The following is a 17,310-nucleotide window of genomic DNA, read 5'->3' as shown; positions in this document are numbered from 1 at the left end:
CCACCTAAAGAGTGCATAAACCGGGACTGAGAGAGACCTGGGAGGGAAATAGCGGTTCCTCCCTCCTGGGTCACTGCTCCCCCGGGAGGGCATGAAAACTAGGATGGGGGCTGGGATGGCTAGACAGAGAGGCACTCAACAACATCCATGAGGGCTGGATGGTTGAGTTGGTTAGATAGAACTAAGCTTTAATACCCATTGACAAGTACAAGAGCCAAATGGGATGGGGGACAGACTGGTCTATTGCTACACATACTGGCAAGCCAGGGTAGGGGGCGGGCCTGGTGGGGGTTATTGTGGGTTGCTCTGACTAGGCTGCAGCTCCCACTGGTTGAAGGGCCGAGTATGTGCTGGGCAGAAGCAGGCTGGACTGCAACACCCATTGGTTCCAGTGGAAGTCAGGAGTGAAAACAGAACCAACCCAGCAATTGAAACCACCAGCTGATCGGGGTGATGGACTGCCGGGCCGTGTGCTTGCTAGAACATACAAGAATCTAGTCTGGGAATACCTCAAAGTTTCCTTGGAGATCTCCCCAATCGAACTGCTGGACTCAGAACTCTAACCAAGAAAAGACAGAAGACAGAACAGGTCAATAATTCACCTCAGCTATATGTTGGCAGCGAAATATGGGGCAAACGGAGACTTTATCAATCAGTGGACAACCTCATTGAGCGAAACTGGCAGTGATTCATAACTGGAGAACTATTAAAACCACTTGAGCAAATATCTCAGAGCATGCCCCACATCCGGGACTTGGGGTGGGCGGGAAACCGGGTGGGGCTTCTCCCTCAATATCCCCCTTTACCTCAGATACACGATGGAAACAATATGGACATAATAGTATTACCCACTTCCCTATACCCCCTGAACCTGTTTTTGTTAACCATAATTAACTATGTAAAGATTGTCAACAACTATACAATAAAATAAAATAAATTAAAAAAGAAAAAAGAATCCATCAGTCTTCCACTACACCGTAGCACAGCACCAAGTGGGTGCAGATGTACCTACGAAGCAGCAGAAGCCAAGAAACTTTACATGTAACAAGAAAAAAATGCATCATTTTCAGACAATAAGGTAATTCTAATGGGATGAGTAGATTTTTGTAAATTACCCCAAATAATATCAAACAGAATTTTAAATAATTTTAAAAATTATTTCATATAAAATTCATAGTTCAGTCTCAAATTCATATTCCATCAAGTCTCAAAGTGTTATAGTTTGTAGACAATGGTACTGATTCCACCCTGTACCATTATACAGAAGGAGAGAAGGAGGGTAGAAGGGCCATACACACCGTGAACCAAGGTATTTGCGGTTACCAACATGTTTTGTTTCCACTACTTGAGTTATCAAGATGACAAATATCCTAGGACAAAAATGGCTATTTGATACCTTCTTCCCTACTCCTTCAGTGAAATTTTCACCTTTGTAACAGCATTCAATCCTGGTGACCCCTGCAAAAAGTGGGTATTGATCTACTGATTGCATCCTCTTTGGATTATGTATAAAAATGAGAATTTATAGTCAACCAAACACATTTCATGTGAAAATATTTTAGCAGGTTAAAACAATCAAATTCAGCATGGTTTATCTTTAAAATATCGGAATGGAGGAAATTAACTTTCACGTTCTCCAGTAACAGCTAGCACTGGCACAGGTGTGAGTTTGAAACACAGGATGAAGCAAGCCAAGGTTCAAGATTAGGTCTTTCATTTTATTCCGCCTCCTCTGAATTTTTAAGCTTGACTTCTTGGACATAGTATGTTCCTGTTTTGAGAATGAGGATGATGCCATCTACTTTACAGCATTATTGAGAAAAATAGTTGAAATGGAATATTCCTGTATACATAAGTAATCAACGTGTAATAATTTTTAAGTGTTTAACATGTATTAGACACCATTCTAAATCCGTTTATATTTATTAACTTATCAACTTAGTCTTCACAACAATCCAATAGAATGGTATAACTATCTCTATATTCAGTTTAGAAACAAGGATATTAAAACACAGAAAATTTTAACCAAAAACCTTTTCTAGGTCATCCAGCTAGCAATCAGCTAAGCATGAGTCAAACCCAGGTAGACTGGATCTGAGTCCATGCTCTTCCGACCTGTGCTACCTCAAAACATTACAGCAGCAATTCCTTCTTTCTTCTCTCATTGGACTCCACTGTACAGCAGTACACTACATACTAGAAACAAGCAGCTGTCAAACTAAAGGCATAGAATACATGGATAAACAGAGAAAGTACAACATAACAAAGTTTGTCAAATACCAGAGAAGAACTGGTTTGGTCTTAGGTAGTTAGTTTGGGGTCAGGAGTTTGGAAGCCACACCTCCAATGTCTATGTAATCTTTTCTGCCCATTTGTGAGTTAATGACATCACCTGACTTGAGGGTAGGCTGTGTTACATTGCTGCATCACCACACCCCTCTCAAGCTCCCATTAAAGCCTGTGAAGGAGAGGGGCTGGACCTCTCTTTTCCTTGCCTGCCTTGTACCCAACTGATCTCTTGCTTCCTGTGGATGGACTCTGAGGAATGAGGTAGCAATCTTTCTCTCTTATCCTTTCCCTTTCAGGCCGACTCTCTGTGAACATGGCCCACATTTATCTGTGTTCATCACAGTCTGAATAAACTTTACCACTTGCTTATGCTGTGTTGGTGTCTGTGCTTAAGATGTTTTTTTTTAAGTAAAAAGCAAGAACCTAGAAAATAATATTTGGCCAAAAAACCTAGACCACAACAGAATAATCACAATTCTAGAGTTTTGGAAGACAAGATACAATGTGTCTGATGAGAGCAGCAAGATTTTGTAATTTAGGTGGAACTTGACTTTGGTCTTGGAGGATGAACAACTAAATCCAATAAAGAAGAATTATGAAAGTGACTTTGAATTTCAGGGACAGCAAAGAGAAAAGATTTCTCTTCGGAAAGTAAGAATCCATTGTAGTAACAACGGTTTTTTCATGGGAACAGTATGACTAAGTGTGAAGCGGTGTAAAATTTTTAATTTTTTAATTTTTATTAATAAACATAACAGACTTTCTGTATTTCACAGATAAACTCTAAGAACACAATGATACCTCCCTAACTCCTTCCCTCAATCCCCTTAAATGCCTAAGTGCTTGGAGGGAATACCTCCTGCTGGATGGCAAGTGGGTTGAGTGGCTTGACAATGTGCATGTTTGTATGTACCTGACCGGTCATGCTAAGAGCTGATTTGAAAGGGTAGATGAGATGGCAGGTGTAGGAGCAGGTGTACAACACTGACAGATGGGGAGAACGCCAAGATCATGCTTAGAGCTATAGTCATCATACCTTCGTTTAGACACTTCCCAGATACTCCAGCGGTGACTCTCTGGTTGGTGGATATTCCATGGCCTCTCCTCACCACAGTTGCCCTTTTGGTTTGCTTCTTTCTTCTGAGCACCTGATGGTAGACAAGTGATTTGATAATTCAACTTTTTTTTTTTTAAAGATTTATTCATTTTATTACAGCCAGATATACACAGAGGAGGAGAGACAGAGAGGAAGATCTTCCATCCGATGATTCACTCCCCAAGTGAGCCGCAACGGGCCGGTACGCGCCAATCTGATGCTGGGACCAGGAACCTCTTCCAGGTCTCCCACGCGGGTGCAGGGTCCCAAAGCTTTGGGCCGTCCTCGACTGCTTTCCCAGGCCACAAGCAGGGAGCTGGATGGGAAGTGGAGCTGCTGGGATTAGAACCGGCGCCCATATGGGATCCCGGGGCTTTCAAGGCAAGGACTTTAGCCGCTAGGCCACGCCGCCGGGCCCCGCAAAAACCTTTTTAAAGTTGAATTATCAAGGGCCCAGAAGAATTATCAAGGGACCTGGAAGAGGTTCCTGGTCCCAGCATCGGATTGGCGCGTACCGGCCCGTTGCGGCTCACTTGGGGAGTGAATCATCGGACGGAAGATCTTCCTCTCTGTCTCTCCTCCTCTCTGTATATCCAGCTTTCCAATAATAATAAATCTTTAAAAAAAAAAAAAAAAAAAAAAAGGTTTTTGCTTCCCCTTAGTAGCTGTGGCTAAAGATTTCCTGTAGGAAGAAATGTGGATGATAATAACTTTTGTTTTAATTATGTTTTTGGTACAGGGACTTTGTAATAATTTGGTATAATATATAGTACCATGTTATGTTTACAATTAATCATCTACTTAATAAACAATAGCTTGTTGATAAAGAGCAGAACTTGCATCTGTATCATGTTAATTAACGTTGATCTGAGATGGGCTTTTAAATTGGGAGTTACCCACACATAATAATCTTATGACAGAATCTCATTTTGGATCTAAATGCCAAGGTTTTTGGTAGAGCCTGATTGAAGGTATTCTCCTTCAAAGTGCCAAATATTGTAGATCTTCAGACTGACCTTTTTACTGCCATAAGTCAGTCATTCTTATCAATCATTCCTACCTCTGGTAATTCTTGAATACAGTAAGCAGTTGCCTCTTTCTAAGTTGAATTCTTAGAAGACCTGAGAATTCTCTGAAGTATTGTCTAATACTAAAGCACTGTATTCAGGGAATGAAAAATAGAGAGATTGTAAACATAAAACAGCCTGTAATGCCAAACTCCCTTTAAAATAATTTATTATTTTAGCTTGCTATTGGGAATGTACATGGCATCTAAACAGATTGTAGGAGTTGAATATGAGGGGCCTTCGAAAAGCTTATGGAAAAATACAGTCCAATGATGTTTATTTTGGTGCAAAACCACTGAAAACCATGCAGTTTTTTCCATAATATGTATTTCCCATGAACTTTTAACACCTCTAGTGTGTATGGTTTTCATCAAAATAAACTTACTTTTAAATTGTGTTTCCCATGAACTTTTTGGAGTGATTCATGTATCATTAGCACCAACATATATTGAATGACAATACAAAGAAAAGATTATTCTAGTCGAAAATCATCCAGAAACCCATCTTTCATTTGGCATCAAAGTACATAAGTGCAAGTGTGGTGCCAAGCAAACATGCACACATCTCTTTCAAGAAAAGAAAAATGGCTTTAAATTTATAATACTTGGCTACTAGCCAGTTACTTAATCCATTGTATCACTTCTTTGATTAACCTACTTTTATAAATTACATGCAATTCTTCTACTTGTGTCCTTGTCAGTGGTTCACCTTGCATCCTCCACATTATCCACCGGGTATTAGAAAATTTATAGGAAAAACTGTGTCCAAATTCATTGTGTCCACATTTTAGACACAAAACCACCTCAATTGCTTGTGGGACTTTCTTGGGATATCATAATCCTGTTGACATTTTTATTTTTGAAAGGAAAAGAAATAAGGTTTTAGTTATTCTTTTTTCTTGATTTGTCTGAAATATTAGAGAATTACATTCAAAGTTTCCAAATAAACAAAAATTATTATAATTATGAATAATTAATTGCAACATTCAAGAGGGTTCTCAACATTCATTATACTGTAGAACTCACTCGCTAAGGGTAGAACCTCCAATTAGTTTAGTTTTTACACAAGAAAAATGTGACAATCACTAATTGTAGGTATTTAGTTCAAGGAACAAAACACGCTAACTTGCCTATCAATCACCCTCTCTCACTCAGTAGAGGCATTATTCTCTTTTAGATTCTGAATATTTGTACTAATTCCAAAACATGGGAAAGCAACAGATAACAAAAAACACACTGCCTTCAAAGCTATGAATCAATGAATTTCATTTTATGAACTATTCTGATCAAACAGATTAAAACAGAAAGAACAAATAATTTTAACAATAAAGTTCATTCATATTTTATTAACTTTATCAGCGAAGTATATTTAAACAGCTTTAAGTGTATTTATCAATGCAGTTAATTAATTTAAAAACATTTACTGTCACTTTGTTAGATGACAGTTGCACTGTATTATATGAACCAGTTGATTAAAACCATATCTTCAAATTTATTTATATATTATTAAATTGTTTAGAATATACTAGCATTTCTAGTTTATAAAATGAATTTTTTAGTGTTATTCCTTATTATTCTTAAAGCTATAATAAAATTTAAAAAATTAAATCACAAAATTACTTGGTCTTTCTTTCTTAGAATCTTCTACCTAAAACACATAATTTTTCTTTTTTACATAATATTCATTTTCTTTGAGGTAATAAAAGGTATTTGAGCTGGAGTTTTTCTTGGATTTTTCCAGAGCTGAACTGTAAGTAAGTTGGAAACTAATTAAAAATTAGTAAATACAGTTTTGGATATTAAAAAAAAACTGCTCTAAAACAGATTTCTTTGCTCTGGTTCAACATCAGATTGGCAGCCATGACCCAAGAAAAGTTTATATTTTACTAGTTGCTACATTTGGACACATATTTAGTCTTCCATTTAAGTAGAAGAAAAAAGTCATTAGAAATGTGGTACAGCATGAGTTCAGGATGATAAATCTCAAGTTACCAAGTCCACTTTTAATGATTAGTTTGCCTAAGATTTGCATTTAATTAAAATGCTTACTTAAAATGCTTATATTTAATTTAAACATGACTAGTTAAAAAAATGTTAGTGCCTCATCCATTTTGAAATTAATTATAAATTAGCTCAAATACTGCTGCAAAATTCTAACATTAAAATACATCAGGATCAATTTGCACCTTTTGTTTCTTTCGGTAGTGGACTCATGAAGAATTGTTTACATTAAGTATCACTGCTGGGCCTCTGGCACAGCAAATGTGCAATAAAGTCAAATATTGATACATCCTTGACACTTCCTTTGCACAAAAGATATATGCTTTAACCTTCCAGGGAATCATAGTCCATAGTAAGGGAATGATTGCTTAAACTTTAAAGGGATCTAAATTTTAGAAATTAATTTTGACCTTAATGCATTCAAGAGGAACTCCTGTTTCAATGGATGATTCATGTGTATGTAATGATCAGTGTAATAAAATTTCTTGAAGGAGTTCAATAAATGTAATCGCAAAGTATTTCAGGGAAAGGTCTCATTTTCTCTTGTGTTTAAACAAATGGATGGTCTGTATACATAGTAACCAAGTGAGGGGTGGAAGAGAAATGAACCATAGGATACCAGGATATTTTCAAACAGTTGAGTAGCTATCTGTAAGGAACTTCCTGCTACAGTGAGTAACAACATTCATGAATATCCTCCAACCTTCAGGATGATTGGTGGGAAAAACTGCTAAGCCATGCACATCGTGTATCAATTATGATTGCAACCCCTTATTTAGTACTAGACAGTGAACTAAATGCCTGATGAAGTGGTTTTAGGCCCATTTTACAGATGGATAAAATCAAGCATTGGGAGGCAAAGGCACTAGTCCAGGCTCACATAATGATTAAGCGGTAGAGGTATCACTGGTGTCTGATATTAGCTAGGACATTTGCACTACTCTCACCAACAGCCCTCAGGCATTTTAGCTGAGAGCAGACTATAAAAGAAGGCTCAGCTTATACATTAAGTCAAGTTGTGCAGGACATTTCTTTTCTGCTCACACTACACTACTGTGAGGCATGTTTTTAATCTATACCTTAACTGCCATCTTCTATTTCCTGTGATTGTCTTCCCTGGTTCCCACCTAGAAGATGAACCTGGATGAATTCTCTGCAAAGAACATGGATACATGCGAATAAACCTCTTCTACTTAGATAGAGCGATATTAGATTGTGATCACAGTCAATCATTCATTGATCTTTAACATTTCAGTTTCAGTCACTGAACTCTGGGTATCTTCAGAAGACCCAAAGTGTCAGAATCATCACAGAGCAATCATAAGGAGAAACAATTGTTTGAGGAACAAGCAAAGGTGACATACAGATATATCTGCTTGGTTAATCTTGCTAAGGCCTTTAAATACTACCTGTTTTTCCATTCTATTCAGGCTACTGTCTTCCTCTAAGGCCAGAAGATTTAAAAATTATTAGGGAAAAAACTTCTTGAGAAACTAGTTTGAGATTTTAATTTGGTATTTCATCTGCCAGACAGTGAAATGCAGTTAGCTGCAGCAAGTGTTCCTAACAGATAAGGGAAATGTTCCTTCACATATAATTGCATTGAGTCTGTGGTAGACACAGCCAAGCATGACATCATCATGCTATTAGAAGTGCTGGCAAGACTGAAAAGAATCCATTCTGAATAGGGTCAGAGTTACTTTTACTTTACTTCAAACCAGGGTTATCATGGAATAAAACTGATAATTCTTTTGAGGAAACATTTTTGGAATACAAAAAATAGTAGTAAATGGTAACTGAAACTGACAGTTGTGACTGGCAGTGAGTTCAGGCATTTTGTGTTCTTTTGTGTTTGCTTTGGAATGTTAAACAGGTTGGGGTTTTTTTTTTAAACATTTTATTCAGAGCATTCTCCCATGAAAGCCCTCTTTGACAAAGTGTCATTTTTTGATATATTAGTACATGTCTGCCCACATTTTATATTCAAAGAAGGCAAGCAGTGTTTTAACAACTTTTGACAAGCATGGGGAATTAAACTTCCACAAGATCAACTCTTTTAATGTAACACTATAGCCTATTTTTTATTTTGTAATTCTTCATGGTCGACCACAACATTTTTAATTCTGTCAACTTATGGTTGAAAAAAGTACAGCGAAACTAAGGATTAGTGAAAAGAATAAGAAAACTCAGCACATCAATAAAATTTGTAACTTTTTAGAAAAACTACACATAGAGCACTAAGTGAATTATAAATGGAGAAGAGGAGATAGTCAAAAATGTCTAAAGAGGGAAAACTATGAAAAAAATTCACCTCCTTTTTCCAAATTAATATTTTATTACTTCTGTGATGACATTTAATGTTTTTATGAATACAAGCAGAATGGATTTCAAGTATGTCACAGGCACCATTCTAAGGAGATAATCACGCCAAGCTAGGAACTGAGTTGAAGATACTGGTAACAATGTGGGTGGATTGAAGTGAGACACAAAAGAGTCATGGAGTTGCATTCTAAACAACTCCAGTAGCTGCAGGTCATGCTGCTGCGCAATTATAATCTGAGACTTTTCAGGGGGATGCTTTTGAAGAAAACTTTGTAGCTGGAATAGGATACATTTGAAATCAGTACCCGTTAGTGGGTCAGAGAAGTGGAGCTGGAAACAGGGCATCTAATGAACACTGTCATTAGACAGTGAAGAGCTGTAATAATCAATATATCTCTAAAAGTGCCTTAAATCTAATGAATCAGCTGCACATCAATAACTTAATGATCATGACAAATTTGGAGAACTGGCTCAGGTTCTTTGTCTCCAAAATTCAAGGAAGTAAATGAAGTCCAATTTCATTAGCTGACCCCTTCTACCAGCTCCGAAATAAAAAGGGCATTTATAAGGATTGCTCCAAATAATCATATGGCTATGGATGTTTCCAATCTTTCACAGAAGCCTTTGGCTGAAGGAGGGTGGGCCGACTGTTTCAGGGAGGGTACAGACGTGGAAAGACCTGGCAGGAGAGGGAGCTACCTGCGGAGAGATGACTTTCATTTGTAAAACTGCCACAGCAGAGCTTTCCCCAAGTCAAGATTGAAACATAGTGAGATTTTGGAATGCTATCCTCTACTGCAAAAGGAACAGAAAATGAATTTTTGTTCCCACATAAATTACTTAACACAGCTGTTCCTAGTTTTACAGATTAGTGCTGGAACCGATGCATTATTCTATATAAAAGAAATTCTTTTGATGTATTTTCTAGTCTTCCGCATTCAGTTGTTGACTCAACTTTCACATGGTATTTTGAAAATGTATTGAAGTATTTCACCAGGAACACAGAAGGAGATGTTTTCACGGGTTCTTTTCTGGGCGTCCTGGGGCCATGATGTGGATAACGGCAGAAAACAATTTCAAGGACAATAGTAATGATGAATAAATTATAGCACGGTATGTATAGTCTCCACTGAAGAAATAAATTTGTTTTACTAAACTGCACTTTCAACAACATTTTCTCAACAACTGTTATCCTTACACCCTCCTCTTTCTAAATGCTTCTTTATAGCGAATCTCATTTCAAAAGTGTGTTTAAAATTGATTTGGGAGGATTTTAAGTTCTCCACACTCTTTTCAGGCAATCAGCTTTTTATCAGATCAGCAGAAACAATGTGAAAATACCTGTCGCAGTAATTTGAAATGTCTATCATCCACCAAATTATACATAAATGATCCATGGTTGCAATGTAGTCCTTGAATGAAGGACTTTTCAAGAAAAAAAAAAACGCTGTGAAAAATATAAATGGGCACTATTTAAGAAAAAGCCACTTGTATCATTTTTCTGAAACTTGCAGTTTTTATTTATGTTTTTAATCACAACCAAGGGAATATTTTCAACATAACTAATCTTGCTTTTCATTCACACAGAGTTGTATACACATGCAAGTATCCTAACAGGTATAGACAGCATTCAAGTAAGCTCCACGGGGCTGCGGATGTAAGGCCAGTCAGACTGGCAACAAAGCCTCTGCTGAATGCCTGCTCAGGGTAAGTGATATAAACCAATGCCACCTCCTCTCCTTCAAAATAACCATGGGAAGTTATAATTAGTAAACATCTATTGGTTTTATAAAGAGCTCAGAGACAGGATCTCGCTGATCTATTTTTATGTCTGGTATTTATGAAATACCGATTCTTTCCTGTAGTTTAAGCTTACATTCCGGTCTTTTCCAAGAACCTGCATGCTCCCCAGGTGGTTCTATTGTTTGGCCAGAGGTGAGAATCCTGCTCTAAAGCTACCTTCTGCTGGATTTCCTGACAAAGGCCCTACCCATGTCAGGCTTTCAGTTATTAGGGTAACTTGTATTTACCTCAGCAGCTTAATCCTTTCACTGGGGCTTGAAAATTGCTGCACATTTTCTCTGGTGCCTCCCCTTCTATTTCTCAGAATTGTAATGCAATTCCACTGGAGTCCGAATGCGAAGTATCATAGATTTTTGAATCTTGATTCAAGTAAGCAAGGATATATCAAAACAATATGTGCAGATACTATGTAAAAGAACAACACTTGACATGGTCAGGCCTTTTGAAATGAGGTTGCAGTTTACAGCATATGAAGGGGGAGAGAAACATGTACTGATAATCACACATCTTCCTCTTTAATGAACCTATGTGGGGCCTGGCACAGCAGTCTAGCGGCTAAAGTCCTCACAGTGCATGCGCCAGGATCCCATGTGGGAGCTAGTTCAAATTCCGGCAGCCCTGCTTCCCATCCAGCTCCCTGCTTGTGGCCTGGGAAAGCAGTTGAGGATGACCCAAAGCCTTGGGACTCTGCACCCCCGTGGGAGACCCAGAAGAGTCTCCGTGCTCCTGGCTTCAGATCAGCTCATCTCTGGGTGTTGTGGCTACTTGGGAAGTGAATCATCGGACGGAAGATCTTCCTCTCTGTCTCTCCCTCTCTCTGTATATCTGACTTTACAATAAAATACGTAAATATTAAGAAAAAAAACCTATGTGAACATAAAGGTGACATGGTATCACTCCAGTATTCCTAATGATTGACTTCGTTAAAGAGTATTTGCAATACTCAGCTCAAATATATCTGACCTGTTTGCTCCTGCTGAGGTGGAACATGTGTTTGATGGTAGGGTGGCTACGGCTGACAATATACAACCTCCAAAAGGCAATAAGAATCTATCTTTTACTTTTAATAGTTACATAAAAAATTGTTTGATTCTGTATGTAAGGGACTATTTAAATATAAAGAGACTATTAGAATGCGCAGGAGATTTTGGTGAAGTTGCAGAATATAAAATCAACTCACAAAAAAATCAATAGTCTTTGTATAGAGAAACAATTTCATGGCTTAGAAAGATCAGTCCCATAGCTGTATAAAAATGTAAATACTTTAGAATAAATGTGAGGAAATCTCTACAATGAAAACTACAACCCACTAAAGAAAGAAGTGGAAGACATCAAAAATGGAAAAAAGGTTTCATGTTAATGAAAATGTAGAATTTAATACCATCAAAATGTTCATATTACTAAGATAATTACTGATTCAATCTAATCTTAGTAAAAATACCTAAAACATTCTTCTCAGATCTAGGAAAAAATTATGCTAAAATTCTTATGTAAACAGCAGAGGCCCTGATTAGCTAAAGCAATGAATCAATAAAAACAAAGCAGCAGGAACTGCAATATATTACAGGGCAGTTGTAATCAAAATAGCCTGTTTCTGGCACAAAAATACATGTGAATATCAGTGGAACAGAATAGAAATCCCAGCAGTGAACTCACAGATCTACAGCCAACTCATTTTTGACAGGTAAACTGAAATCAATCCAAGGGAGAAGTTCAATTCGTCAACAAACGATTCTGAGAAAATTAGATCTACCTGTGAAGAAGTATGAAACAAACCCCTAATCTTAAATCTTACACAAAAACGAACTCAATGGAAAAGGGTCTAAATCGATGACCTGATGTCATCACATTACTAGAGGAAAACATTGGGAAAACTCTGCAAGGCATAGGTATAGGGAAAGAGTTCTGGAAAAGATTACAGAAGTGCAGGTAATTAAAGCAAAAATAAATGAGAGTGCATCAAGGTAAGAAGCTACTGTGAAGTAAAGCAAACTGTGAGAAAGCGAAGAGGCAGCCAACAGATAAGGAGAAAATATTCCAAAATGGATAGAGGATTAATACACAGGATCCATAAAGAGCTCAAGAAACTGAACCCAAAAGCCAGATAATCCAGTTCAGAAAGGGGCAAAGGTTATCAGCAGGCAACGTTCAAAGGATTAAATATAAAATTACAAACCAGACATATGTAAAGATGCTCAGTATCACTAGCCATCAGTGAAATGCAAATAAAAAACCATAATGAGCTTTCACTTCACTGCAGTTAAAATGACTACCATTCCAAGATGAAAAAAACCAATGCTGGCAACCGTGCAAAGGGAAAAGGGTGCCTAATCCACTGCTGTTGGGAATGGACACTAACACAAACATCATGGAGGACAGTATGAAGATTCTTCAGAATTCTGAGAACAGAGCTACCATTCTAGCCAGCCATTCTAATCCTGGGAATTTTGCCAAATAAAGTAAAATCAGCACATTAGAGAATAATATGTACACTGATGTTTATTGTGGCTCAAATCACAAAAGCTAATATAGGGACTCAATCCAGATGTCCATCAATGGATGCCTGATTAAAGAAAATGTGTTACACACACACACACACACACAGAGACACACACATTATGGAATACTACTCGGCCATAAAAATGTAAATTCCATCTTTTGCAAAAAAAAAAAGATTCAACTTGAAACCATTATGCTCAGTAAATAAACCAACTTTCAAAAGACAAATATATGTTTTCCCTGATCTGTGGTAACTAATACACAGAGTAAAAAAATTATGATCTATTTGAGTGAAACTGATATTTTGAAATGTATCAATACTTATGAGGAACAGTAGGGACTTCTTTTCCATATACTAGTTGTTGAATGTTAATGGAGTGTTAAACCTGTGATTATGACGTGAACTGAAACCATGCCATTATAAAAATGTAGAGAAATTTAATTAATTGCATATTTCATTGGTAAAATCTTATAAAACCATATTCGCTTTTAAATTATTTTTGTGAAATTATCACCTAGAATATTGCTATTACTGTAGTTGTTATTGCAAATTTTAAAAATATAAAATTAGACTTGTATTTCAAAAGCAATGTCAATGTATGCATTTGCCTTTCTCAAGAGATGTATATGCAGTAAAAACTGTAAATAATGGAGAATTATAAGCTTCCATTTATGCACGTACTGTATAATGTTTTACACAAATACATCGATCTTCTCAAATGTGAATTATTTCCATTCATTGCCAGTATTTTATTGGCTTCACAAGAAGAAAGTAAACAATGAAGTTTTACTTTGAAATACATGTCTAGAATCTCTTATGCTAATTATGAAAGAAGAGTTTCTTTTTTATAGGAGTTTGCTGTTTAAAAGGCTATATTTATTTTGCACTTTAATGTGTATATATATGTATTAAAAGAGATAATCAGTACAATCATACACTTTCTATGTATGATACACTTGTAGGTTTACCGAAATAAGAAAATATTCATGTAATAGAGCAAAAAATGTACATTTAAGAACTGATATACAAGAAAAAACAAAACTTTGCATAAAAATGAAAAATTTTGGGGCCCGGCGCCTAGCGGCTAAAGTCCTCACCTTGAACACGCCGGGATCCCATATGGGCGCCGGTTCTGATCCCGGCAGTTCCACTTCCCATCCAGCTCCCTGTTTGTGGCCTGGGAAAGCAGTCGGGGACGGCCCAGGGCCTTGGGACCTTGCACCCGTGTGGGAGACCTGGAAGAGGTTCCTGGTTCCCAGCATCAGATTGGCGCGCACCGGCTGTTGTGGCTCACTTGGGGAGTGAATCATCGGATGGAGGATCTTCCTCTCTGTCTCTCCTCCTCTCTGTATATCTGACTTGGTAATAAAAAAAAAAACTTAAAAAAAAATGAAAAATTTTGGAATACATCCATTTGATTTCAGTATAATTTATTTTTTTAACTTGTATTTATTTTTATTGGAAACCCAGATATACAGAGAGGAGGAGAAACAGAGAAGATCTTCCGTCGTTAGTTCACTCCCAAGTGGCTGCAATGGCTGGAGCTGAGATGAGGCTGACCTGACAACAGGCACCAGGAGCCTCTTCCGAGTCTCCCATGCAGGTGCAGAGTTTCAAGGTCTCGGGCTGTCCTTGACTGCTTTCCAGGCCACAAGCAGGGAGCTGGATGGGAAGTGGGGTGATGGGACATGAACTGACGTTCATATGGGATCCTAGCTCTCAAGGTGAGGACTTTAACCACTTGGCTATCGCACCAGGCCTGATTTCAGTATAATTCTAGTACTTTCTTATTTACCACAACTGCCTTTCGTTCGTATTTTGAAAAACAAACAAACAAACAAACATATTTTTCTTTCTTTTTTTAAGTACACGATGATATTCAGTTTATATCAGTGCTTCCGTAAGTTGATCCATCTTTGGATTATGAGGGTGCTTTAAAATTTCATGGGAAAACAATTAAAACTAAGTTTGGTGCAAATACAGTTGAAATATATGCATATGTCACAAAAAGGTTTTTCCATGAAGTCTTTGAAGACATCATGTATACGAAATAAAAAAAAAGAAAAACAAAAACAGAGGATTTAAAAAAACATACTTATTTGAAAAGCAGTGTTAGAGAGAGGGGAGGACAGACAAAATTTCCATAGACTAGTTTATTCTTTAAATGGCTAAAATGGCCAGGCCTGGGCAAGGCTGAAGCCTGTAACTCCGCCCAGGTCTCCCATATAGATGACCGTGGCAGAAGCATTGGAGTCATCGTTCATATCTTTTCCAGGCCCGTTATCAGGAAGACGGATTGTAAGCACAACACTCAGGACTCAAACTGGCACCATATGGTGACAGCTTAACCCACTATGCCACAATATCCCCTCTCAATAAAACACCATTCTAAGGCAATAAAACAATGACCTATTGCAGCATATGGACACTGCAGAGACATCTCTTGAGCAGATGATTTTTAGTTGTGAAAAAAAAATGGCAAGTGATGTGGTATAACAGGTTGATTTAAGATTTGGGACACTCACATCTCACTTCAGGGAGCCAGCCGAAGTCCTGGCTGCTTTGTACTTCTACTACAGACTTCTGCTAAAATGCCTGGAAAGCAATACAGGATGGCTCACGCTCTTGCTCCTTGCTGCTTTGTTGGGAAATCCAGATGATTTCCTGGCTTCTGGTTCCAGTCTGGCCTGGCCCTGGTGGTTCTAGTCATTTGAACAGTGGACTAGTTAATGGGTGATGTCTCTCTATGTTCCCTCTCTGCCACTCTGCAATTCAAATAAAATGACAAATCTTGTAAATGGTCTGTTAATTATAAGCTGAATCCATTTGCTGATCAGCTTTGCACCTGAGTGGCAAAAAATGACAAACATTAAAAACAACATGATAAATGGGCACACATCAAAACAACATGTACTCTCCAGTTATTTATTCAGCAAGAGGTCCTGATTTCAACCTGCCTTCTGAATAGGGAGGGGAAGAGTGGTGAGAAGAAAAGGAGGAAATACACACACCAACACTAGCTATGCGGTTCCCAAAGAAACTGCCCTGCTTAAGCATTCACAAATGTGAAGAAAGGAGTGTCATCGGATGGGGTTCCTCCCATAAATGCCGTTGTGAAGCTTTATTTTCCTGATGGGTTTTAAATATTTCCTTCTTGTCAAGCTGCAATCAGGTGATAAGCAGATGCTTTTTGTGGTTTACTTCGCTGTGTGTGTGTGTGTGTGTTTTAACAAAATGCCTCGTCAAACAGCAGCTCTTCATGTATTTTGAATAAAAAAATGTGTAACATTTACCATATGTGACAAGCTTTTTGACAGCCTGCATTTTGTTTGTCTTGTTTTGCACACTTAGCCACTCTCAACCAGGGACAGACTAGTATGATCTTTCCCAAAGCAAGTTGTCTTTTGGGCTCAGCATTACTGCACAGTGTTTCTTGTTGCTGTCTCATGGGAGTGCAGTCCTGGTGCTTCACTCTCATCAGCCCCTGACAATGGGCCTGGAAAAGGAGCAGACGGCGCCAGTGCTTATTTCCCTGCCACCCATGCCAAGGACTCACAGGAAGTTCTTGACTTCAACCTGACAAGTCCTGACTTGGTGGTCATTGGGGAGTGAACAAGCAAATGGAAGGTCTCTCCCGCTCTCTCAATCTCCCTCTCTTTCTCTTTTTGTCACTTGCCTTTCAAATAAACAAAACAAATATTTTTACAAAGACCTTTTTGGATATGATAAATGACACAGAACCTGCCAAGTTCTGGTTATTTCAATAAGCCATGTAACTATAGAATATAAACCCCATGAATGTAGGTTTGATTTCTTGGTTTGTTTTTCTGTTTTGTGCACTGATCTTCCTTTGGTACTTGTGATCCTGTCTGGCAGATAGTAAGTATGCAGTAAATAACATGAGGAATGAACACAGCATTCCAATTCAGACCCCCAAGTTCCTATTTGGCAATTCATTGAGATGCTAGACACTGCATTGCTAGACACTGCATCAAGCATTAATATTTTAATATTCAATCAGCTAATCCTTTCAATACCTATGTGATACAGGCATTTTAAAAAAAAGATTCATTCATTTATTTATTGCAAAGTCAGATATACAGATATATCCGCCAGGATCTAAACCTGGCGCAAGGAAGGCGAGGACGTTAGCTGCTGAGCTTCTGCGCCAGGCCCGATATAGGCATTTTTACCTCCAACGTGGAATTAATACTAAAATGTTTGAGTTTGAAT

The 17,310-nt window shown here is 37.8% G+C and overlaps 1 protein-coding gene across 1 annotated transcript in view; it reads right to left on the bottom strand.

The window, feature by feature from the left end:
• The window catches only part of HS3ST5 (heparan sulfate-glucosamine 3-sulfotransferase 5), a 183,452-nt gene that overhangs the window by 118,232 nt on the left and 47,910 nt on the right, over positions 1-17,310 (bottom strand). The window contains exon 2 of the mRNA XM_004580309.3: positions 3,326-3,437. The gene's annotated coding sequence lies outside the window, so the exon portion shown is untranslated. The remainder of the gene's footprint in view (positions 1-3,325; positions 3,438-17,310) is intronic.

This window comes from Ochotona princeps, chromosome 1, assembly GCF_030435755.1.
Source record: "Ochotona princeps isolate mOchPri1 chromosome 1, mOchPri1.hap1, whole genome shotgun sequence".
Lineage (NCBI taxonomy): Eukaryota > Metazoa > Chordata > Mammalia > Lagomorpha > Ochotonidae > Ochotona > Ochotona princeps.
This window is presented reverse-complemented; position numbering and strand designations above follow the sequence as displayed.